Genomic DNA, 23,031 nt, shown 5'->3' on the forward strand with positions numbered 1-23,031 from the left:
CCTTTTGGATAAACAGACATATTAGGCAAGCATTTTGGAGCTTTCACCTAAATAACTACAGGTGGTGAGATAAGCTGCACAATATAATTGACCTTTCAGTATATTGTTGCACACACACCATCTATTTAGCAAATGCCCTTGTTATCAACAGCAGCCTTTTAAACTCACCTGAGCTAACAGGTATGTGAGCTGGTTACTCTGCTGCGCTTAAAATTTCTTTTTTGGTTTGCTACAATGCCTTTTCTGAAACGTTGTCTCCCTCTGCTGGAACACTGACTTCTTTCATTTAATGCCTGCAGACTATAAAAGAGAAACCAACCCAAAAAGTTTGGTTGATTAGTCTGTGGCATTCTTTTAAACTGTTGCTTATGGCGGTCTCTGTGAGCTTCTCAGTGACATTCAGCCATCCAGGTATCCCGCCTGCAGTAGACGGAATGTGGCAATGGAACGCTGGCTGCGCGTGTCATAATAGGCTCTGAGCCTTTATATACCTGCGCACAGCAGCAGCCACCTTCAGTCTGCTGCTGGACAGCCAGCAGCAGCAGCAGCAGCAGGAGAGGTAATTAATCAGCAACCCTCCTGCTAAGGGTAGACAGCTGCTCGTTCCACCCCCCCACCCCCCCCGCCTTAATTGGTTCTCCTCCCTTCCAACGGTGTTGAGGCGGGTGGGAACAGCCGGGGGTTGAGGGTACTGTGCTAAAAGAGGTGGAGTTATGCAGATCTAAAACGCGTGGATTGCAGCAGCAGCAAGCCGAAAAGTGCAGGCATGTGAGGGATCTAGAGGTTGACAGCATGTCTTCTTAACGGGAGTCCAGGTGGCCATCTCCACAAATGGACTTTTCAGAATCCTTGGGTGGCACCGTAGTCGGAAACCAATTCTGGTTATCGCTTCTCGGCCTTTTGGCTAAGATCAAGTGTAGTATCTGTTCTTATCAGTTTAATATCTGATACGTCCCCTATCTGGGGACCATATATTAAATGGATTTTTAGAACAGGGAGATGGAAAAAGAGCTTGCTCTGTCCACTCCACGCATTGACCTGGTATTGCAGTATCTCCAGGACCGGTGCACCCCTTCTTTAATGCAGTTTCTAAAATCAGAAAGAATTGAATTCAATGCTTTTTGTTCATTTGGCTTGTTTGTCGGATTTTGGGATGGACTCTTTGGCTTTGCTTTTCTTCTCCTCATTGGATTTTTCATGTTAAAAGTTGCAGAAGCCAGATGACAAGCTCATTTTGGTTCAACTTCAGCAACTGTGCATTGCATTGCCATGTAATGTAATGCAATGCTATCTATCTAGCTCTCCCTCTATACTTCCTTTTGGATAAACAGACATATTAGGCAAGCATTTTGGAGCTTTCACCTAAATAACTACAGGTGGTGAGATAAGCTGCACAATATAATTGACCTTTCAGTATATTGTTGCACACACACCATCTATTTAGCAAATGCCCTTGTTATCAACAGCAGCCTTTTAAACTCACCTGAGCTAACAGGTATGTGAGCTGGTTACTCTGCTGCGCTTAAAATTTCTTTTTTGGTTTGCTACAATGCCTTTTCTGAAACGTTGTCTCCCTCTGCTGGAACACTGACTTCTTTCATTTAATGCCTGCAGACTATAAAAGAGAAACCAACCCAAAAAGTTTGGTTGATTAGTCTGTGGCATTCTTTTAAACTGTTGCTTATGGCGGTCTCTGTGAGCTTCTCAGTGACATTCAGCCATCCAGGTATCCCGCCTGCAGTAGACGGAATGTGGCAATGGAACGCTGGCTGCGCGTGTCATAATAGGCTCTGAGCCTTTATATACCTGCGCACAGCAGCAGCCACCTTCAGTCTGCTGCTGGACAGCCAGCAGCAGCAGCAGCAGCAGGAGAGGTAATTAATCAGCAACCCTCCTGCTAAGGGTAGACAGCTGCTCGTTCCACCCCCCCCCCGCCTTAATTGGTTCTCCTCCCTTCCAACGGTGTTGAGGCGGGTGGGAACAGCCGGGGGTTGAGGGTACTGTGCTAAAAGAGGTGGAGTTATGCAGATCTAAAACGCGTGGATTGCAGCATCAGCAAGCCGAAAAGTGCAGGCATGTGAGGGATCTAGAGGTTGACAGCATGTCTTCTTAACGGGAGTCCAGGTGGCCATCTCCACAAATGGACTTTTCAGAATCCTTGGGTGGCACCGTAGTCGGAAACCAATTCTGGTTATCGCTTCTCGGCCTTTTGGCTAAGATCAAGTGTAGTATCTGTTCTTATCAGTTTAATATCTGATACGTCCCCTATCTGGGGACCATATATTAAATGGATTTTTAGAACAGGTAGATGGAAAAAGAGCTTGCTCTGTCCACTCCACGCATTGACCTGGTATTGCAGTATCTCCAGGACCGGTGCACCCCTTCTTTAATGCAGTTTCTAAAATCAGAAAGAATTGAATTCAATGCTTTTTGTTCATTTGGCTTGTTTGTCGGATTTTGGGATGGACTCTTTGGCTTTGCTTTTCTTCTCCTCATTGGATTTTTCATGTTAAAAGTTGCAGAAGCCAGATGACAAGCTCATTTTGGTTCAACTTCAGCAACTGTGCATTGCATTGCCATGTAATGTAATGCAATGCTATCTATCTAGCTCTCCCTCTATACTTCCTTTTGGATAAACAGACATATTAGGCAAGCATTTTGGAGCTTTCACCTAAATAACTACAGGTGGTGAGATAAGCTGCACAATATAATTGACCTTTCAGTATATTGTTGCACACACACCATCTATTTAGCAAATGCCCTTGTTATCAACAGCAGCCTTTTAAACTCACCTGAGCTAACAGGTATGTGAGCTGGTTACTCTGCTGCGCTTAAAATTTCTTTTTTGGTTTGCTACAATGCCTTTTCTGAAACGTTGTCTCCCTCTGCTGGAACACTGACTTCTTTCATTTAATGCCTGCAGACTATAAAAGAGAAACCAACCCAAAAAGTTTGGTTGATTAGTCTGTGGCATTCTTTTAAACTGTTGCTTATGGCGGTCTCTGTGAGCTTCTCAGTGACATTCAGCCATCCAGGTATCCCGCCTGCAGTAGACGGAATGTGGCAATGGAACGCTGGCTGCGCGTGTCATAATAGGCTCTGAGCCTTTATATACCTGCGCACAGCAGCAGCCACCTTCAGTCTGCTGCTGGACAGCCAGCAGCAGCAGCAGCAGGAGAGGTAATTAATCAGCAACCCTCCTGCTAAGGGTAGACAGCTGCTCGTTCCACCCCCCTCCCCCCCCCGCCTTAATTGGTTCTCCTCCCTTCCAACGGTGTTGAGGCGGGTGGGAACAGCCGGGGGTTGAGGGTACTGTGCTAAAAGAGGTGGAGTTATGCAGATCTAAAACGCGTGGATTGCAGCAGCAGCAAGCCGAAAAGTGCAGGCATGTGAGGGATCTAGAGGTTGACAGCATGTCTTCTTAACGGGAGTCCAGGTGGCCATCTCCACAAATGGACTTTTCAGAATCCTTGGGTGGCACCGTAGTCGGAAACCAATTCTGGTTATCGCTTCTCGGCCTTTTGGCTAAGATCAAGTGTAGTATCTGTTCTTATCAGTTTAATATCTGATACGTCCCCATATCTGGGGACCATATATTAAATGGATTTTTAGAACAGGGAGATGGAAAAAGAGCTTGCTCTGTCCACTCCACGCATTGACCTGGTATTGCAGTATCTCCAGGACCGGTGCACCCCTTCTTTAATGCAGTTTCTAAAATCAGAAAGAATTGAATTCAATGCTTTTTGTTCATTTGGCTTGTTTGTCGGATTTTGGGATGGACTCTTTGGCTTTGCTTTTCTTCTCCTCATTGGATTTTTCATGTTAAAAGTTGCAGAAGCCAGATGACAAGCTCATTTTGGTTCAACTTCAGCAACTGTGCATTGCATTGCCATGTAATGTAATGCAATGCTATCTATCTAGCTCTCCCTCTATACTTCCTTTTGGATAAACAGACATATTAGGCAAGCATTTTGGAGCTTTCACCTAAATAACTACAGGTGGTGAGATAAGCTGCACAATATAATTGACCTTTCAGTATATTGTTGCACACACACCATCTATTTAGCAAATGCCCTTGTTATCAACAGCAGCCTTTTAAACTCACCTGAGCTAACAGGTATGTGAGCTGGTTACTCTGCTGCGCTTAAAATTTCTTTTTTGGTTTGCTACAATGCCTTTTCTGAAACGTTGTCTCCCTCTGCTGGAACACTGACTTCTTTCATTTAATGCCTGCAGACTATAAAAGAGAAACCAACCCAAAAAGTTTGGTTGATTAGTCTGTGGCATTCTTTTAAACTGTTGCTTATGGCGGTCTCTGTGAGCTTCTCAGTGACATTCAGCCATCCAGGTATCCCGCCTGCAGTAGACGGAATGTGGCAATGGAACGCTGGCTGCGCGTGTCATAATAGGCTCTGAGCCTTTATATACCTGCGCACAGCAGCAGCCACCTTCAGTCTGCTGCTGGACAGCCAGCAGCTGCAGCAGCAGCAGGAGAGGTAATTAATCAGAAACCCTCCTGCTAAGGGTAGACAGCTGCTCGTTCCACCCCCCCCCCCCGCCTTAATTGGTTCTCCTCCCTTCCAACGGTGTTGAGGCGGGTGGGAACAGCCGGGGGTTGAGGGTACTGTGCTAAAAGAGGTGGAGTTATGCAGATCTAAAACGCGTGGATTGCAGCAGCAGCAAGCCGAAAAGTGCAGGCATGTGAGGGATCTAGAGGTTGACAGCATGTCTTCTTAACGGGAGTCCAGGTGGCCATCTCCACAAATGGACTTTTCAGAATCCTTGGGTGGCACCGTAGTCGGAAACCAATTCTGGTTATCGCTTCTCGGCCTTTTGGCTAAGATCAAGTGTAGTATCTGTTCTTATCAGTTTAATATCTGATACGTCCCCTATCTGGGGACCATATATTAAATGGATTTTTAGAACAGGGAGATGGAAAAAGAGCTTGCTCTGTCCACTCCACGCATTGACCTGGTATTGCAGTATCTCCAGGACCGGTGCACCCCTTCTTTAATGCAGTTTCTAAAATCAGAAAGAATTGAATTCAATGCTTTTTGTTCATTTGGCTTGTTTGTCGGATTTTGGGATGGACTCTTTGGCTTTGCTTTTCTTCTCCTCATTGGATTTTTCATGTTAAAAGTTGCAGAAGCCAGATGACAAGCTCATTTTGGTTCAACTTCAGCAACTGTGCATTGCATTGCCATGTAATGTAATGCAATGCTATCTATCTAGCTCTCCCTCTATACTTCCTTTTGGATAAACAGACATATTAGGCAAGCATTTTGGAGCTTTCACCTAAATAACTACAGGTGGTGAGATAAGCTGCACAATATAATTGACCTTTCAGTATATTGTTGCACACACACCATCTATTTAGCAAATGCCCTTGTTATCAACAGCAGCCTTTTAAACTCACCTGAGCTAACAGGTATGTGAGCTGGTTACTCTGCTGCGCTTAAAATTTCTTTTTTGGTTTGCTACAATGCCTTTTCTGAAACGTTGTCTCCCTCTGCTGGAACACTGACTTCTTTCATTTAATGCCTGCAGACTATAAAAGAGAAACCAACCCAAAAAGTTTGGTTGATTAGTCTGTGGCATTCTTTTAAACTGTTGCTTTTGGCGGTCTCTGTGAGCTTCTCAGTGACATTCAGCCATCCAGGTATCCCGCCTGCAGTAGACGGAATGTGGCAATGGAACGCTGGCTGCGCGTGTCATAATAGGCTCTGAGCCTTTATATACCTGCGCACAGCAGCAGCCACCTTCAGTCTGCTGCTGGACAGCCAGCAGCAGCAGCAGCAGCAGGAGAGGTAATTAATCAGCAACCCTCCTGCTAAGGGTAGACAGCTGCTCGTTCCACCCCCCCCCCGCCTTAATTGGTTCTCCTCCCTTCCAACGGTGTTGAGGCGGGTGGGAACAGCCGGGGGTTGAGGGTACTGTGCTAAAAGAGGTGGAGTTATGCAGATCTAAAACGCGTGGATTGCAGCAGCAGCAAGCCGAAAAGTGCAGGCATGTGAGGGATCTAGAGGTTGACAGCATGTCTTCTTAACGGGAGTCCAGGTGGCCATCTCCACAAATGGACTTTTCAGAATCCTTGGGTGGCACCGTAGTCGGAAACCAATTCTGGTTATCGCTTCTCGGCCTTTTGGCTAAGATCAAGTGTAGTATCTGTTCTTATCAGTTTAATATCTGATACGTCCCCTATCTGGGGACCATATATTAAATGGATTTTTAGAACAGGGAGATGGAAAAAGAGCTTGCTCTGTCCACTCCACGCATTGACCTGGTATTGCAGTATCTCCAGGACCGGTGCACCCCTTCTTTAATGCAGTTTCTAAAATCAGAAAGAATTGAATTCAATGCTTTTTGTTCATTTGGCTTGTTTGTCGGATTTTGGGATGGACTCTTTGGCTTTGCTTTTCTTCTCCTCATTGGATTTTTCATGTTAAAAGTTGCAGAAGCCAGATGACAAGCTCATTTTGGTTCAACTTCAGCAACTGTGCATTGCATTGCCATGTAATGTAATGCAATGCTATCTATCTAGCTCTCCCTCTATACTTCCTTTTGGATAAACAGACATATTAGGCAAGCATTTTGGAGCTTTCACCTAAATAACTACAGGTGGTGAGATAAGCTGCACAATATAATTGACCTTTCAGTATATTGTTGCACACACACCATCTATTTAGCAAATGCCCTTGTTATCAACAGCAGCCTTTTAAACTCACCTGAGCTAACAGGTATGTGAGCTGGTTACTCTGCTGCGCTTAAAATTTCTTTTTTGGTTTGCTACAATGCCTTTTCTGAAACGTTGTCTCCCTCTGCTGGAACACTGACTTCTTTCATTTAATGCCTGCAGACTATAAAAGAGAAACCAACCCAAAAAGTTTGGTTGATTAGTCTGTGGCATTCTTTTAAACTGTTGCTTATGGCGGTCTCTGTGAGCTTCTCAGTGACATTCAGCCATCCAGGTATCCCGCCTGCAGTAGACGGAATGTGGCAATGGAACGCTGGCTGCGCGTGTCATAATAGGCTCTGAGCCTTTATATACCTGCGCACAGCAGCAGCCACCTTCAGTCTGCTGCTGGACAGCCAGCAGCAGCAGCAGCAGCAGGAGAGGTAATTAATCAGCAACCCTCCTGCTAAGGGTAGACAGCTGCTCGTTCCACCCCCCCCCCCGCCTTAATTGGTTCTCCTCCCTTCCAACGGTGTTGAGGCGGGTGGGAACAGCCGGGGGTTGAGGGTACTGTGCTAAAAGAGGTGGAGTTATGCAGATCTAAAACGCGTGGATTGCAGCAGCAGCAAGCCGAAAAGTGCAGGCATGTGAGGGATCTAGAGGTTGACAGCATGTCTTCTTAACGGGAGTCCAGGTGGCCATCTCCACAAATGGACTTTTCAGAATCCTTGGGTGGCACCGTAGTCGGAAACCAATTCTGGTTATCGCTTCTCGGCCTTTTGGCTAAGATCAAGTGTAGTATCTGTTCTTATCAGTTTAATATCTGATACGTCCCCTATCTGGGGACCATATATTAAATGGATTTTTAGAACAGGGAGATGGAAAAAGAGCTTGCTCTGTCCACTCCACGCATTGACCTGGTATTGCAGTATCTCCAGGACCGGTGCACCCCTTCTTTAATGCAGTTTCTAAAATCAGAAAGAATTGAATTCAATGCTTTTTGTTCATTTGGCTTGTTTGTCGGATTTTGGGATGGACTCTTTGGCTTTGCTTTTCTTCTCCTCATTGGATTTTTCATGCTAAAAGTTGCAGAAGCCAGATGACAAGCTCATTTTGGTTCAACTTCAGCAACTGTGCATTGCATTGCCATGTAATGTAATGCAATGCTATCTATCTAGCTCTCCCTCTATACTTCCTTTTGGATAAACAGACATATTAGGCAAGCATTTTGGAGCTTTCACCTAAATAACTACAGGTGGTGAGATAAGCTGCACAATATAATTGATCTTTCAGTATATTGTTGCACACACACCATCTATTTAGCAAATGCCCTTGTTATCAACAGCAGCCTTTTAAACTCACCTGAGCTAACAGGTATGTGAGCTGGTTACTCTGCTGCGCTTAAAATTTCTTTTTTGGTTTGCTACAATGCCTTTTCTGAAACGTTGTCTCCCTCTGCTGGAACACTGACTTCTTTCATTTAATGCCTGCAGACTATAAAAGAGAAACCAACCAAAAAGTTTGGTTGATTAGTCTGTGACATTCTTTTAAACTGTTGCTTATGGCGGTCTCTGTGAGCTTCTCAGTGACATTCAGCCATCCAGGTATCCCGCCTGCAGTAGACGGAATGTGGCAATGGAACGCTGGCTGCGCGTGTCATAATAGGCTCTGAGCCTTTATATACCTGCGCACAGCAGCAGCCACCTTCAGTCTGCTGCTGGACAGCCAGCAGCAGCAGCAGCAGGAGAGGTAATTAATCAGCAACCCTCCTGCTAAGGGTAGACAGCTGCTCGTTCCACCCCCCCCCCGCCGCCTTAATTGGTTCTCCTCCCTTCCAACGGTGTTGAGGCGGGTGGGAACAGCCGGGGGTTGAGGGTACTGTGCTAAAAGAGGTGGAGTTATGCAGATCTAAAACGCGTGGATTGCAGCAGCAGCAAGCCGAAAAGTGCAGGCATGTGAGGGATCTAGAGGTTGACAGCATGTCTTCTTAACGGGAGTCCAGGTGGCCATCTCCACAAATGGACTTTTCAGAATCCTTGGGTGGCACCGTAGTCGGAAACCAATTCTGGTTATCGCTTCTCGGCCTTTTGGCTAAGATCAAGTGTAGTATCTGTTCTTATCAGTTTAATATCTGATACGTCCCCTATCTGGGGACCATATATTAAATGGATTTTTAGAACAGGGAGATGGAAAAAGAGCTTGCTCTGTCCACTCCACGCATTGACCTGGTATTGCAGTATCTCCAGGACCGGTGCACCCCTTCTTTAATGCAGTTTCTAAAATCAGAAAGAATTGAATTCAATGCTTTTTGTTCATTTGGCTTGTTTGTCGGATTTTGGGATGGACTCTTTGGCTTTGCTTTTCTTCTCCTCATTGGATTTTTCATGTTAAAAGTTGCAGAAGCCAGATGACAAGCTCATTTTGGTTCAACTTCAGCAACTGTGCATTGCATTGCCATGTAATGTAATGCAATGCTATCTATCTAGCTCTCCCTCTATACTTCCTTTTGGATAAACAGACATATTAGGCAAGCATTTTGGAGCTTTCACCTAAATAACTACAGGTGGTGAGATAAGCTGCACAATATAATTGACCTTTCAGTATATTGTTGCACACACACCATCTATTTAGCAAATGCCCTTGTTATCAACAGCAGCCTTTTAAACTCACCTGAGCTAACAGGTATGTGAGCTGGTTACTCTGCTGCGCTTAAAATTTCTTTTTTGGTTTGCTACAATGCCTTTTCTGAAACGTTGTCTCCCTCTGCTGGAACACTGACTTCTTTCATTTAATGCCTGCAGACTATAAAAGAGAAACCAACCCAAAAAGTTTGGTTGATTAGTCTGTGGCATTCTTTTAAACTGTTGCTTATGGCGGTCTCTGTGAGCTTCTCAGTGACATTCAGCCATTCAGGTATCCCGCCTGCAGTAGACGGAATGTGGCAATGGAACGCTGGCTGCGCGTGTCATAATAGGCTCTGAGCCTTTATATACCTGCGCACAGCAGCAGCCACCTTCAGTCTGCTGCTGGACAGCCAGCAGCAGCAGCAGCAGGAGAGGTAATTAATCAGCAACCCTCCTGCTAAGGGTAGACAGCTGCTCGTTCCACCCCCCCCCCCGCCTTAATTGGTTCTCCTCCCTTCCAACTGTGTTGAGGCGGGTGGGAACAGCCGGGGGTTGAGGGTACTGTGCTAAAAGAGGTGGAGTTATGCAGATCTAAAACGCGTGGATTGCAGCAGCAGCAAGCCGAAAAGTGCAGGCATGTGAGGGATCTAGAGGTTGACAGCATGTCTTCTTAACGGGAGTCCAGGTGGCCATCTCCACAAATGGACTTTTCAGAATCCTTGGGTGGCACCGTAGTCGGAAACCAATTCTGGTTATCGCTTCTCGGCCTTTTGGCTAAGATCAAGTGTAGTATCTGTTCTTATCAGTTTAATATCTGATACGTCCCCTATCTGGGGACCATATATTAAATGGATTTTTAGAACAGGGAGATGGAAAAAGAGCTTGCTCTGTCCACTCCACGCATTGACCTGGTATTGCAGTATCTCCAGGACCGGTGCACCCCTTCTTTAATGCAGTTTCTAAAATCAGAAAGAATTGAATTCAATGCTTTTTGTTCATTTGGCTTGTTTGTCGGATTTTGGGATGGACTCTTTGGCTTTGCTTTTCTTCTCCTCATTGGATTTTTCATGTTAAAAGTTGCAGAAGCCAGATGACAAGCTCATTTTGGTTCAACTTCAGCAACTGTGCATTGCATTGCCATGTAATGTAATGCAATGCTATCTATCTAGCTCTCCCTCTATACTTCCTTTTGGATAAACAGACATATTAGGCAAGCATTTTGGAGCTTTCACCTAAATAACTACAGGTGGTGAGATAAGCTGCACAATATAATTGACCTTTCAGTATATTGTTGCACACACACCATCTATTTAGCAAATGCCCTTGTTATCAACAGCAGCCTTTTAAACTCACCTGAGCTAACAGGTATGTGAGCTGGTTACTCTGCTGCGCTTAAAATTTCTTTTTTGGTTTGCTACAATGCCTTTTCTGAAACGTTGTCTCCCTCTGCTGGAACACTGACTTCTTTCATTTAATGCCTGCAGACTATAAAAGAGAAACCAACCCAAAAAGTTTGGTTGATTAGTCTGTGGCATTCTTTTAAACTGTTGCTTATGGCGGTCTCTGTGAGCTTCTCAGTGACATTCAGCCATCCAGGTATCCCGCCTGCAGTAGACGGAATGTGGCAATGGAACGCTGGCTGCGCGTGTCATAATAGGCTCTGAGCCTTTATATACCTGCGCACAGCAGCAGCCACCTTCAGTCTGCTGCTGGACAGCCAGCAGCAGCAGCAGCAGCAGGAGAGGTAATTAATCAGCAACCCTCCTGCTAAGGGTAGACAGCTGCTCGTTCCACCCCCCCCCGCCTTAATTGGTTCTCCTCCCTTCCAACGGTGTTGAGGCGGGTGGGAACAGCCGGGGGTTGAGGGTACTGTGCTAAAAGAGGTGGAGTTATGCAGATCTAAAACGCGTGGATTGCAGCAGCAGCAAGCCGAAAAGTGCAGGCATGTGAGGGATCTAGAGGTTGACAGCATGTCTTCTTAACGGGAGTCCAGGTGGCCATCTCCACAAATGGACTTTTCAGAATCCTTGGGTGGCACCGTAGTCGGAAACCAATTCTGGTTATCGCTTCTCGGCCTTTTGGCTAAGATCAAGTGTAGTATCTGTTCTTATCAGTTTAATATCTGATACGTCCCCTATCTGGGGACCATATATTAAATGGATTTTTAGAACAGGGAGATGGAAAAAGAGCTTGCTCTGTCCACTCCACGCATTGACCTGGTATTGCAGTATCTCCAGGACCGGTGCACCCCTTCTTTAATGCAGTTTCTAAAATCAGAAAGAATTGAATGCAATGCTTTTTGTTCATTTGGCTTGTTTGTCGGATTTTGGGATGGACTCTTTTGCTTTGCTTTTCTTCTCCTCATTGGATTTTTCATGTTAAAAGTTGCAGAAGCCAGATGACAAGCTCATTTTGGTTCAACTTCAGCAACTGTGCATTGCATTGCCATGTAATGTAATGCAATGCTATCTATCTAGCTCTCCCTCTATACTTCCTTTTGGATAAACAGACATATTAGGCAAGCATTTTGGAGCTTTCACCTAAATAACTACAGGTGGTGAGATAAGCTGCACAATATAATTGACCTTTCAGTATATTGTTGCACACACACCATCTATTTAGCAAATGCCCTTGTTATCAACAGCAGCCTTTTAAACTCACCTGAGCTAACAGGTATGTGAGCTGGTTACTCTGCTGCGCTTAAAATTTCTTTTTTGGTTTGCTACAATGCCTTTTCTGAAACGTTGTCTCCCTCTGCTGGAACACTGACTTCTTTCATTTAATGCCTGCAGACTATAAAAGAGAAACCAACCCAAAAAGTTTGGTTGATTAGTCTGTGGCATTCTTTTAAACTGTTGCTTATGGCGGTCTCTGTGAGCTTCTCAGTGACATTCAGCCATCCAGGTATCCCGCCTGCAGTAGACGGAATGTGGCAATGGAACGCTGGCTGCGCGTGTCATAATAGGCTCTGAGCCTTTATATACCTGCGCACAGCAGCAGCCACCTTCAGTCTGCTGCTGGACAGCCAGCAGCAGCAGCAGCAGGAGAGGTAATTAATCAGCAACCCTCCTGCTAAGGGTAGACAGCTGCTCGTTCCACCCCCCCCCGCCTTAATTGGTTCTCCTCCCTTCCAACGGTGTTGAGGCGGGTGGGAACAGCCGGGGGTTGAGGGTACTGTGCTAAAAGAGGTGGAGTTATGCAGATCTAAAACGCGTGGATTGCAGCAGCAGCAAGCCGAAAAGTGCAGGCATGTGAGGGATCTAGAGGTTGACAGCATGTCTTCTTAACGGGAGTCCAGGTGGCCATCTCCACAAATGGACTTTTCAGAATCCTTGGGTGGCACCGTAGTCGGAAACCAATTCTGGTTATCGCTTCTCGGCCTTTTGGCTAAGATCAAGTGTAGTATCTGTTCTTATCAGTTTAATATCTGATACGTCCCCTATCTGGGGACCATATATTAAATGGATTTTTAGAACAGGGAGATGGAAAAAGAGCTTGCTCTGTCCACTCCACGCATTGACCTGGTATTGCAGTATCTCCAGGACCGGTGCACCCCTTCTTTAATGCAGTTTCTAAAATCAGAAAGAATTGAATTCAATGCTTTTTGTTCATTTGGCTTGTTTGTCGGATTTTGGGATGGACTCTTTGGCTTTGCTTTTCTTCTCCTCATTGGATTTTTCATGTTAAAAGTTGCAGAAGCCAGATGACAAGCTCATTTTGGTTCAACTTCAGCAACTGTGCATTGCATTGCCATGTAATGTAATGCAATGCTATCTATCTAGCTCTCCCTCTATACTTCCTTTTGGATAAACAGACATATTAGGCAAGCATTTTGGAGCTTTCACCTAAATAACTACAGGTGGTGAGATAAGCTGCACAATATAATTGACCTTTCAGTATATTGTTGCACACACACCATCTATTTAGCAAATGCCCTTGTTATCAACAGCAGCCTTTTAAACTCACCTGAGCTAACAGGTATGTGAGCTGGTTACTCTGCTGCGCTTAAAATTTCTTTTTTGGTTTGCTACAATGCCTTTTCTGAAACGTTGTCTCCCTCTGCTGGAACACTGACTTCTTTCATTTAATGCCTGCAGACTATAAAAGAGAAACCAACCCAAAAAGTTTGGTTGATTAGTCTGTGGCATTCTTTTAAACTGTTGCTTATGGCGGTCTCTGTGAGCTTCTCAGTGACATTCAGCCATCCAGGTATCCCGCCTGCAGTAGACGGAATGTGGCAATGGAACGCTGGCTGCGCGTGTCATAATAGGCTCTGAGCCTTTATATACCTGCGCACAGCAGCAGCCACCTTCAGTCTGCTGCTGGACAGCCAGCAGCAGCAGCAGCAGGAGAGGTAATTAATCAGCAACCCTCCTGCTAAGGGTAGACAGCTGCTCGTTCCACCCCCCCCCGCCTTAATTGGTTCTCCTCCCTTCCAACGGTGTTGAGGCGGGTGGGAACAGCCGGGGGTTGAGGGTACTGTGCTAAAAGAGGTGGAGTTATGCAGATCTAAAACGCGTGGATTGCAGCAGCAGCAAGCCGAAAAGTGCAGGCATGTGAGGGATCTAGAGGTTGACAGCATGTCTTCTTAACGGGAGTCCAGGTGGCCATCTCCACAAATGGACTTTTCAGAATCCTTGGGTGGCACCGTAGTCGGAAACCAATTCTGGTTATCGCTTCTCGGCCTTTTGGCTAAGATCAAGTGTAGTATCTGTTCTTATCAGTTTAATATCTGATACGTCCCCTATCTGGGGACCATATATTAAATGGATTTTTAGAACAGGGAGATGGAAAAAGAGCTTGCTCTGTCCACTCCACGCATTGACCTGGTATTGCAGTATCTCCAGGACCGGTGCACCCCTTCTTTAATGCAGTTTCTAAAATCAGAAAGAATTGAATTCAATGCTTTTTGTTCATTTGGCTTGTTTGTCGGATTTTGGGATGGACTCTTTGGCTTTGCTTTTCTTCTCCTCATTGGATTTTTCATGTTAAAAGTTGCAGAAGCCAGATGACAAGCTCATTTTGGTTCAACTTCAGCAACTGTGCATTGCATTGCCATGTAATGTAATGCAATGCTATCTATCTAGCTCTCCCTCTATACTTCCTTTTGGATAAACAGACATATTAGGCAAGCATTTTGGAGCTTTCACCTAAATAACTACAGGTGGTGAGATAAGCTGCACAATATAATTGACCTTTCAGTATATTGTTGCACACACACCATCTATTTAGCAAATGCCCTTGTTATCAACAGCAGCCTTTTAAACTCACCTGAGCTAACAGGTATGTGAGCTGGTTACTCTGCTGCGCTTAAAATTTCTTTTTTGGTTTGCTACAATGCCTTTTCTGAAACGTTGTCTCCCTCTGCTGGAACACTGACTTCTTTCATTTAATGCCTGCAGACTATAAAAGAGAAACCAACCCAAAAAGTTTGGTTGATTAGTCTGTGGCATTCTTTTAAACTGTTGCTTATGGCGGTCTCTGTGAGCTTCTCAGTGACATTCAGCCATTCAGGTATCCCGCCTGCAGTAGACGGAATGTGGCAATGGAACGCTGGCTGCGCGTGTCATAATAGGCTCTGAGCCTTTATATACCTGCGCACAGCAGCAGCCACCTTCAGTCTGCTGCTGGACAGCCAGCAGCAGCAGCAGCAGGAGAGGTAATTAATCAGCAACCCTCCTGCTAAGGGTAGACAGCTGCTCGTTCCACCCCCCCCCCGCCTTAATTGGTTCTCCTCCCTTCCAACTGTGTTGAGGCGGGTGGGAACAGCCGGGGGTTGAGGGTACTGTGCTAAAAGAGGTGGAGTTATGCAGATCTAAAACGCGTGGATTGCAGCAGCAGCAAGCCGAAAAGTGCAGGCATGTGAGGGATCTAGAGGTTGACAGCATGTCTTCTTAACGGGAGTCCAGGTGGCCATCTCCACAAATGGACTTTTCAGAATCCTTGGGTGGCACCGTAGTCGGAAACCAATTCTGGTTATCGCTTCTCGGCCTTTTGGCTAAGATCAAGTGTAGTATCTGTTCTTATCAGTTTAATATCTGATACGTCCCCTATCTGGGGACCATATATTAAATGGATTTTTAGAACAGGGAGATGGAAAAAGAGCTTGCTCTGTCCACTCCACGCATTGACCTGGTATTGCAGTATCTCCAGGACCGGTGCACCCCTTCTTTAATGCAGTTTCTAAAATCAGAAAGAATTGAATTCAATGCTTTTTGTTCATTTGGCTTGTTTGTCGGATTTTGGGATGGACTCTTTGGCTTTGCTTTTCTTCTCCTCATTGGATTTTTCATGTTAAAAGTTGCAGAAGCCAGATGACAAGCTCATTTTGGTTCAACTTCAGCAACTGTGCATTGCATTGCCATGTAATGTAATGCAATGCTATCTATCTAGCTCTCCCTCTATACTTCCTTTTGGATAAACAGACATATTAGGCAAGCATTTTGGAGCTTTCACCTAAATAACTACAGGTGGTGAGATAAGCTGCACAATATAATTGACCTTTCAGTATATTGTTGCACACACACCATCTATTTAGCAAATGCCCTTGTTATCAACAGCAGCCTTTTAAACTCACCTGAGCTAACAGGTATGTGAGCTGGTTACTCTGCTGCGCTTAAAATTTCTTTTTTGGTTTGCTACAATGCCTTTTCTGAAACGTTGTCTCCCTCTGCTGGAACACTGACTTCTTTCATTTAATGCCTGCAGACTATAAAAGAGAAACCAACCCAAAAAGTTTGGTTGATTAGTCTGTGGCATTCTTTTAAACTGTTGCTTATGGCGGTCTCTGTGAGCTTCTCAGTGACATTCAGCCATCCAGGTATCCCGCCTGCAGTAGACGGAATGTGGCAATGGAACGCTGGCTGCGCGTGTCATAATAGGCTCTGAGCCTTTATATACCTGCGCACAGCAGCAGCCACCTTCAGTCTGCTGCTGGACAGCCAGCAGCAGCAGCAGCAGCAGGAGAGGTAATTAATCAGCAACCCTCCTGCTAAGGGTAGACAGCTGCTCGTTCCACCCCCCCCCGCCTTAATTGGTTCTCCTCCCTTCCAACGGTGTTGAGGCGGGTGGGAACAGCCGGGGGTTGAGGGTACTGTGCTAAAAGAGGTGGAGTTATGCAGATCTAAAACGCGTGGATTGCAGCAGCAGCAAGCCGAAAAGTGCAGGCATGTGAGGGATCTAGAGGTTGACAGCATGTCTTCTTAACGGGAGTCCAGGTGGCCATCTCCACAAATGGACTTTTCAGAATCCTTGGGTGGCACCGTAGTCGGAAACCAATTCTGGTTATCGCTTCTCGGCCTTTTGGCTAAGATCAAGTGTAGTATCTGTTCTTATCAGTTTAATATCTGATACGTCCCCTATCTGGGGACCATATATTAAATGGATTTTTAGAACAGGGAGATGGAAAAAGAGCTTGCTCTGTCCACTCCACGCATTGACCTGGTATTGCAGTATCTCCAGGACCGGTGCACCCCTTCTTTAATGCAGTTTCTAAAATCAGAAAGAATTGAATTCAATGCTTTTTGTTCATTTGGCTTGTTTGTCGGATTTTGGGATGGACTCTTTGGCTTTGCTTTTCTTCTCCTCATTGGATTTTTCATGTTAAAAGTTGCAGAAGCCAGATGACAAGCTCATTTTGGTTCAACTTCAGCAACTGTGCATTGCATTGCCATGTAATGTAATGCAATGCTATCTATCTAGCTCTCCCTCTATACTTCCTTTTGGATAAACAGACATATTAGGCAAGCATTTTGGAGCTTTCACCTAAATAACTACAGGTGGTGAGATAAGCTGCACAATATAATTGACCTTTCAGTATATTGTTGCACACACACCATCTATTTAGCAAATGCCCTTGTTATCAACAGCAGCCTTTTAAACTCACCTGAGCTAACAGGTATGTGAGCTGGTTACTCTGCTGCGCTTAAAATTTCTTTTTTGGTTTGCTACAATGCCTTTTCTGAAACGTTGTCTCCCTCTGCTGGAACACTGACTTCTTTCATTTAATGCCTGCAGACTATAAAAGAGAAACCAACCCAAAAAGTTTGGTTGATTAGTCTGTGGCATTCTTTTAAACTGTTGCTTATGGCGGTCTCTGTGAGCTTCTCAGTGACATTCAGCCATCCAGGTATCCCGCCTGCAGTAGACGGAATGTGGCAATGGAACGCTGGCTGCGCGTGTCATAATAGGCTCTGAGCCTTTATATACCTGCGCACAGCAGCAGCCACCTTCAGTCTGCTGCTGGACAGCCAGCAGCAGCAGCAGCAGCAGGAGAGGTAATTAATCAGCAACCCTCCTGCTAAGGGTAGACAGCTGCTCGTTCCACCCCCCCCCCCCGCCTTAATTGGTTCTCCTCCCTTCCAACGGTGTTGAGGCGGGTGGGAACAGCCGGGGGTTGAGGGTACTGTGCTAAAAGAGGTGGAGTTATGCAGATCTAAAACGCGTGGATTGCAGCAGCAGCAAGCCGAAAAGTGCAGGCATGTGAGGGATCTAGAGGTTGACAGCATGTCTTCTTAACGGGAGTCCAGGTGGCCATCTCCACAAATGGACTTTTCAGAATCCTTGGGTGGCACCGTAGTCGGAAACCAATTCTGGTTATCGCTTCTCGGCCTTTTGGCTAAGATCAAGTGTAGTATCTGTTCTTATCAGTTTAATATCTGATACGTCCCCTATCTGGGGACCATATATTAAATGGATTTTTAGAACAGGGAGATGGAAAAAGAGCTTGCTCTGTCCACTCCACGCATTGACCTGGTATTGCAGTATCTCCAGGACCGGTGCACCCCTTCTTTAATGCAGTTTCTAAAATCAGAAAGAATTGAATGCAATGCTTTTTGTTCATTTGGCTTGTTTGTCGGATTTTGGGATGGACTCTTTGGCTTTGCTTTTCTTCTCCTCATTGGATTTTTCATGTTAAAAGTTGCAGAAGCCAGATGACAAGCTCATTTTGGTTCAACTTCAGCAACTGTGCATTGCATTGCCATGTAATGTAATGCAATGCTATATATCTAGCTCTCCCTCTATACTTCCTTTTGGATAAACAGACATATTAGGCAAGCATTTTGGAGCTTTCACCTAAATAACTACAGGTGGTGAGATAAGCTGCACAATATAATTGACCTTTCAGTATATTGTTGCACACACACCATCTATTTAGCAAATGCCCTTGTTATCAACAGCAGCCTTTTAAACTCACCTGAGCTAACAGGTATGTGAGCTGGTTACTCTGCTGCGCTTAAAATTTCTTTTTTGGTTTGCTACAATGCCTTTTCTGAAACGTTGTCTCCCTCTGCTGGAACACTGACTTCTTTCATTTAATGCCTGCAGACTATAAAAGAGAAACCAACCCAAAAAGTTTGGTTGATTAGTCTGTGGCATTCTTTTAAACTGTTGCTTATGGCGGTCTCTGTGAGCTTCTCAGTGACATTCAGCCATCCAGGTATCCCGCCTGCAGTAGACGGAATGTGGCAATGGAACGCTGGCTGCGCGTGTCATAATAGGCTCTGAGCCTTTATATACCTGCGCACAGCAGCAGCCACCTTCAGTCTGCTGCTGGACAGCCAGCAGCAGCAGCAGCAGGAGAGGTAATTAATCAGCAACCCTCCTGCTAAGGGTAGACAGCTGCTCGTTCCACCCCCCCCCGCCTTAATTGGTTCTCCTCCCTTCCAACGGTGTTGAGGCGGGTGGGAACAGCCGGGGGTTGAGGGTACTGTGCTAAAAGAGGTGGAGTTATGCAGATCTAAAACGCGTGGATTGCAGCAGCAGCAAGCCGAAAAGTGCAGGCATGTGAGGGATCTAGAGGTTGACAGCATGTCTTCTTAACGGGAGTCCAGGTGGCCATCTCCACAAATGGACTTTTCAGAATCCTTGGGTGGCACCGTAGTCGGAAACCAATTCTGGTTATCGCTTCTCGGCCTTTTGGCTAAGATCAAGTGTAGTATCTGTTCTTATCAGTTTAATATCTGATACGTCCCCTATCTGGGGACCATATATTAAATGGATTTTTAGAACAGGGAGATGGAAAAAGAGCTTGCTCTGTCCACTCCACGCATTGACCTGGTATTGCAGTATCTCCAGGACCGGTGCACCCCTTCTTTAATGCAGTTTCTAAAATCAGAAAGAATTGAATTCAATGCTTTTTGTTCATTTGGCTTGTTTGTCGGATTTTGGGATGGACTCTTTGGCTTTGCTTTTCTTCTCCTCATTGGATTTTTCATGTTAAAAGTTGCAGAAGCCAGATGACAAGCTCATTTTGGTTCAACTTCAGCAACTGTGCATTGCATTGCCATGTAATGTAATGCAATGCTATCTATCTAGCTCTCCCTCTATACTTCCTTTTGGATAAACAGACATATTAGGCAAGCATTTTGGAGCTTTCACCTAAATAACTACAGGTGGTGAGATAAGCTGCACAATATAATTGACCTTTCAGTATATTGTTGCACACACACCATCTATTTAGCAAATGCCCTTGTTATCAACAGCAGCCTTTTAAACTCACCTGAGCTAACAGGTATGTGAGCTGGTTACTCTGCTGCGCTTAAAATTTCTTTTTTGGTTTGCTACAATGCCTTTTCTGAAACGTTGTCTCCCTCTGCTGGAACACTGACTTCTTTCATTTAATGCCTGCAGACTATAAAAGAGAAACCAACCCAAAAAGTTTGGTTGATTAGTCTGTGGCATTCTTTTAAACTGTTGCTTATGGCGGTCTCTGTGAGCTTCTCAGTGACATTCAGCCATCCAGGTATCCCGCCTGCAGTAGACGGAATGTGGCAATGGAACGCTGGCTGCGCGTGTCATAATAGGCTCTGAGCCTTTATATACCTGCGCACAGCAGCAGCCACCTTCAGTCTGCTGCTGGACAGCCAGCAGCAGCAGCAGCAGGAGAGGTAATTAATCAGCAACCCTCCTGCTAAGGGTAGACAGCTGCTCGTTCCACCCCCCCCCGCCTTAATTGGTTCTCCTCCCTTCCAACGGTGTTGAGGCGGGTGGGAACAGCCGGGGGTTGAGGGTACTGTGCTAAAAGAGGTGGAGTTATGCAGATCTAAAACGCGTGGATTGCAGCAGCAGCAAGCCGAAAAGTGCAGGCATGTGAGGGATCTAGAGGTTGACAGCATGTCTTCTTAACGGGAGTCCAGGTGGCCATCTCCACAAATGGACTTTTCAGAATCCTTGGGTGGCACCGTAGTCGGAAACCAATTCTGGTTATCGCTTCTCGGCCTTTTGGCTAAGATCAAGTGTAGTATCTGTTCTTATCAGTTTAATATCTGATACGTCCCCTATCTGGGGACCATATATTAAATGGATTTTTAGAACAGGGAGATGGAAAAAGAGCTTGCTCTGTCCACTCCACGCATTGACCTGGTATTGCAGTATCTCCAGGACCGGTGCACCCCTTCTTTAATGCAGTTTCTAAAATCAGAAAGAATTGAATTCAATGCTTTTTGTTCATTTGGCTTGTTTGTCGGATTTTGGGATGGACTCTTTGGCTTTGCTTTTCTTCTCCTCATTGGATTTTTCATGTTAAAAGTTGCAGAAGCCAGATGACAAGCTCATTTTGGTTCAACTTCAGCAACTGTGCATTGCATTGCCATGTAATGTAATGCAATGCTATCTATCTAGCTCTCCCTCTATACTTCCTTTTGGATAAACAGACATATTAGGCAAGCATTTTGGAGCTTTCACCTAAATAACTACAGGTGGTGAGATAAGCTGCACAATATAATTGACCTTTCAGTATATTGTTGCACACACACCATCTATTTAGCAAATGCCCTTGTTATCAACAGCAGCCTTTTAAACTCACCTGAGCTAACAGGTATGTGAGCTGGTTACTCTGCTGCGCTTAAAATTTCTTTTTTGGTTTGCTACAATGCCTTTTCTGAAACGTTGTCTCCCTCTGCTGGAACACTGACTTCTTTCATTTAATGCCTGCAGACTATAAAAGAGAAACCAACCCAAAAAGTTTGGTTGATTAGTCTGTGGCATTCTTTTAAACTGTTGCTTATGGCGGTCTCTGTGAGCTTCTCAGTGACATTCAGCCATTCAGGTATCCCGCCTGCAGTAGACGGAATGTGGCAATGGAACGCTGGCTGCGCGTGTCATAATAGGCTCTGAGCCTTTATATACCTGCGCACAGCAGCAGCCACCTTCAGTCTGCTGCTGGACAGCCAGCAGCAGCAGCAGCAGGAGAGGTAATTAATCAGCAACCCTCCTGCTAAGGGTAGACAGCTGCTCGTTCCACCCCCCCCCCGCCTTAATTGGTTCTCCTCCCTTCCAACTGTGTTGAGGCGGGTGGGAACAGCCGGGGGTTGAGGGTACTGTGCTAAAAGAGGTGGAGTTATGCAGATCTAAAACGCGTGGATTGCAGCAGCAGCAAGCCGAAAAGTGCAGGCATGTGAGGGATCTAGAGGTTGACAGCATGTCTTCTTAACGGGAGTCCAGGTGGCCATCTCCACAAATGGACTTTTCAGAATCCTTGGGTGGCACCGTAGTCGGAAACCAATTCTGGTTATCGCTTCTCGGCCTTTTGGCTAAGATCAAGTGTAGTATCTGTTCTTATCAGTTTAATATCTGATACGTCCCCTATCTGGGGACCATATATTAAATGGATTTTTAGAACAGGGAGATGGAAAAAGAGCTTGCTCTGTCCACTCCACGCATTGACCTGGTATTGCAGTATCTCCAGGACCGGTGCACCCCTTCTTTAATGCAGTTTCTAAAATCAGAAAGAATTGAATTCAATGCTTTTTGTTCATTTGGCTTGTTTGTCGGATTTTGGGATGGACTCTTTGGCTTTGCTTTTCTTCTCCTCATTGGATTTTTCATGTTAAAAGTTGCAGAAGCCAGATGACAAGCTCATTTTGGTTCAACTTCAGCAACTGTGCATTGCATTGCCATGTAATGTAATGCAATGCTATCTATCTAGCTCTCCCTCTATACTTCCTTTTGGATAAACAGACATATTAGGCAAGCATTTTGGAGCTTTCACCTAAATAACTACAGGTGGTGAGATAAGCTGCACAATATAATTGACCTTTCAGTATATTGTTGCACACACACCATCTATTTAGCAAATGCCCTTGTTATCAACAGCAGCCTTTTAAACTCACCTGAGCTAACAGGTATGTGAGCTGGTTACTCTGCTGCGCTTAAAATTTCTTTTTTGGTTTGCTACAATGCCTTTTCTGAAACGTTGTCTCCCTCTGCTGGAACACTGACTTCTTTCATTTAATGCCTGCAGACTATAAAAGAGAAACCAACCCAAAAAGTTTGGTTGATTAGTCTGTGGCATTCTTTTAAACTGTTGCTTATGGCGGTCTCTGTGAGCTTCTCAGTGACATTCAGCCATCCAGGTATCCCGCCTGCAGTAGACGGAATGTGGCAATGGAACGCTGGCTGCGCGTGTCATAATAGGCTCTGAGCCTTTATATACCTGCGCACAGCAGCAGCCACCTTCAGTCTGCTGCTGGACAGCCAGCAGCAGCAGCAGCAGCAGGAGAGGTAATTAATCAGCAACCCTCCTGCTAAGGGTAGACAGCTGCTCGTTCCACCCCCCCCCCCGCCTTAATTGGTTCTCCTCCCTTCCAACGGTGTTGAGGCGGGTGGGAACAGCCGGGGGTTGAGGGTACTGTGCTAAAAGAGGTGGAGTTATGCAGATCTAAAACGCGTGGATTGCAGCAGCAGCAAGCCGAAAAGTGCAGGCATGTGAGGGATCTAGAGGTTGACAGCATG

At 45.4% G+C, this 23,031-nt stretch overlaps 17 non-coding genes across 17 annotated transcripts; all 17 read left to right on the forward strand.

Annotated features, from left to right (window-relative positions):
• The first annotated feature begins 884 nt into the window (after positions 1-884).
• LOC141160612 (U2 spliceosomal RNA) lies at positions 885-1,075 on the forward strand. The gene has a single exon (XR_012250365.1). It is a non-coding gene; the product is annotated as a U2 spliceosomal RNA (small nuclear RNA).
• Positions 1,076-2,193: 1,118 nt separating this feature from the next.
• LOC141159838 (U2 spliceosomal RNA) lies at positions 2,194-2,384 on the forward strand. The gene has a single exon (XR_012249833.1). It is a non-coding gene; the product is annotated as a U2 spliceosomal RNA (small nuclear RNA).
• A 1,121-nt stretch (positions 2,385-3,505) lies between these two features.
• LOC141159849 (U2 spliceosomal RNA) lies at positions 3,506-3,697 on the forward strand. Its single transcript, XR_012249843.1, has one exon. It is a non-coding gene; the product is annotated as a U2 spliceosomal RNA (small nuclear RNA).
• A 1,120-nt stretch (positions 3,698-4,817) lies between these two features.
• LOC141160613 (U2 spliceosomal RNA) lies at positions 4,818-5,008 on the forward strand. Its single transcript, XR_012250366.1, has one exon. It is a non-coding gene; the product is annotated as a U2 spliceosomal RNA (small nuclear RNA).
• A 1,118-nt stretch (positions 5,009-6,126) lies between these two features.
• LOC141160614 (U2 spliceosomal RNA) lies at positions 6,127-6,317 on the forward strand. The gene has a single exon (XR_012250367.1). It is a non-coding gene; the product is annotated as a U2 spliceosomal RNA (small nuclear RNA).
• Positions 6,318-7,436: 1,119 nt separating this feature from the next.
• On the forward strand, positions 7,437-7,627 carry LOC141160615 (U2 spliceosomal RNA). The gene has a single exon (XR_012250368.1). It is a non-coding gene; the product is annotated as a U2 spliceosomal RNA (small nuclear RNA).
• Positions 7,628-8,744: 1,117 nt separating this feature from the next.
• On the forward strand, positions 8,745-8,935 carry LOC141160616 (U2 spliceosomal RNA). The gene has a single exon (XR_012250369.1). It is a non-coding gene; the product is annotated as a U2 spliceosomal RNA (small nuclear RNA).
• A 1,116-nt stretch (positions 8,936-10,051) lies between these two features.
• Positions 10,052-10,242, forward strand: LOC141160617 (U2 spliceosomal RNA). Its single transcript, XR_012250370.1, has one exon. It is a non-coding gene; the product is annotated as a U2 spliceosomal RNA (small nuclear RNA).
• Positions 10,243-11,359: 1,117 nt separating this feature from the next.
• On the forward strand, positions 11,360-11,550 carry LOC141160618 (U2 spliceosomal RNA). The gene has a single exon (XR_012250371.1). It is a non-coding gene; the product is annotated as a U2 spliceosomal RNA (small nuclear RNA).
• A 1,114-nt stretch (positions 11,551-12,664) lies between these two features.
• On the forward strand, positions 12,665-12,855 carry LOC141160619 (U2 spliceosomal RNA). Its single transcript, XR_012250372.1, has one exon. It is a non-coding gene; the product is annotated as a U2 spliceosomal RNA (small nuclear RNA).
• Positions 12,856-13,969: 1,114 nt separating this feature from the next.
• LOC141160620 (U2 spliceosomal RNA) lies at positions 13,970-14,160 on the forward strand. The gene has a single exon (XR_012250373.1). It is a non-coding gene; the product is annotated as a U2 spliceosomal RNA (small nuclear RNA).
• A 1,115-nt stretch (positions 14,161-15,275) lies between these two features.
• On the forward strand, positions 15,276-15,466 carry LOC141160621 (U2 spliceosomal RNA). Its single transcript, XR_012250374.1, has one exon. It is a non-coding gene; the product is annotated as a U2 spliceosomal RNA (small nuclear RNA).
• A 1,117-nt stretch (positions 15,467-16,583) lies between these two features.
• LOC141160623 (U2 spliceosomal RNA) lies at positions 16,584-16,774 on the forward strand. The gene has a single exon (XR_012250376.1). It is a non-coding gene; the product is annotated as a U2 spliceosomal RNA (small nuclear RNA).
• Positions 16,775-17,894: 1,120 nt separating this feature from the next.
• Positions 17,895-18,085, forward strand: LOC141160624 (U2 spliceosomal RNA). Its single transcript, XR_012250377.1, has one exon. It is a non-coding gene; the product is annotated as a U2 spliceosomal RNA (small nuclear RNA).
• A 1,114-nt stretch (positions 18,086-19,199) lies between these two features.
• Positions 19,200-19,390, forward strand: LOC141160625 (U2 spliceosomal RNA). The gene has a single exon (XR_012250379.1). It is a non-coding gene; the product is annotated as a U2 spliceosomal RNA (small nuclear RNA).
• Positions 19,391-20,504: 1,114 nt separating this feature from the next.
• On the forward strand, positions 20,505-20,695 carry LOC141160626 (U2 spliceosomal RNA). Its single transcript, XR_012250380.1, has one exon. It is a non-coding gene; the product is annotated as a U2 spliceosomal RNA (small nuclear RNA).
• Positions 20,696-21,810: 1,115 nt separating this feature from the next.
• Positions 21,811-22,001, forward strand: LOC141160627 (U2 spliceosomal RNA). Its single transcript, XR_012250381.1, has one exon. It is a non-coding gene; the product is annotated as a U2 spliceosomal RNA (small nuclear RNA).
• Positions 22,002-23,031: the final 1,030 nt, after the last annotated feature.

The sequence above is a fragment of the Phyllobates terribilis genome, unplaced genomic scaffold (assembly GCF_046119375.1).
Source record: "Phyllobates terribilis strain yellow unplaced genomic scaffold, ASM4611937v1 Scaffold_8__6_contigs__length_399053987, whole genome shotgun sequence".
NCBI classification, from domain to species: domain Eukaryota; kingdom Metazoa; phylum Chordata; class Amphibia; order Anura; family Dendrobatidae; genus Phyllobates; species Phyllobates terribilis.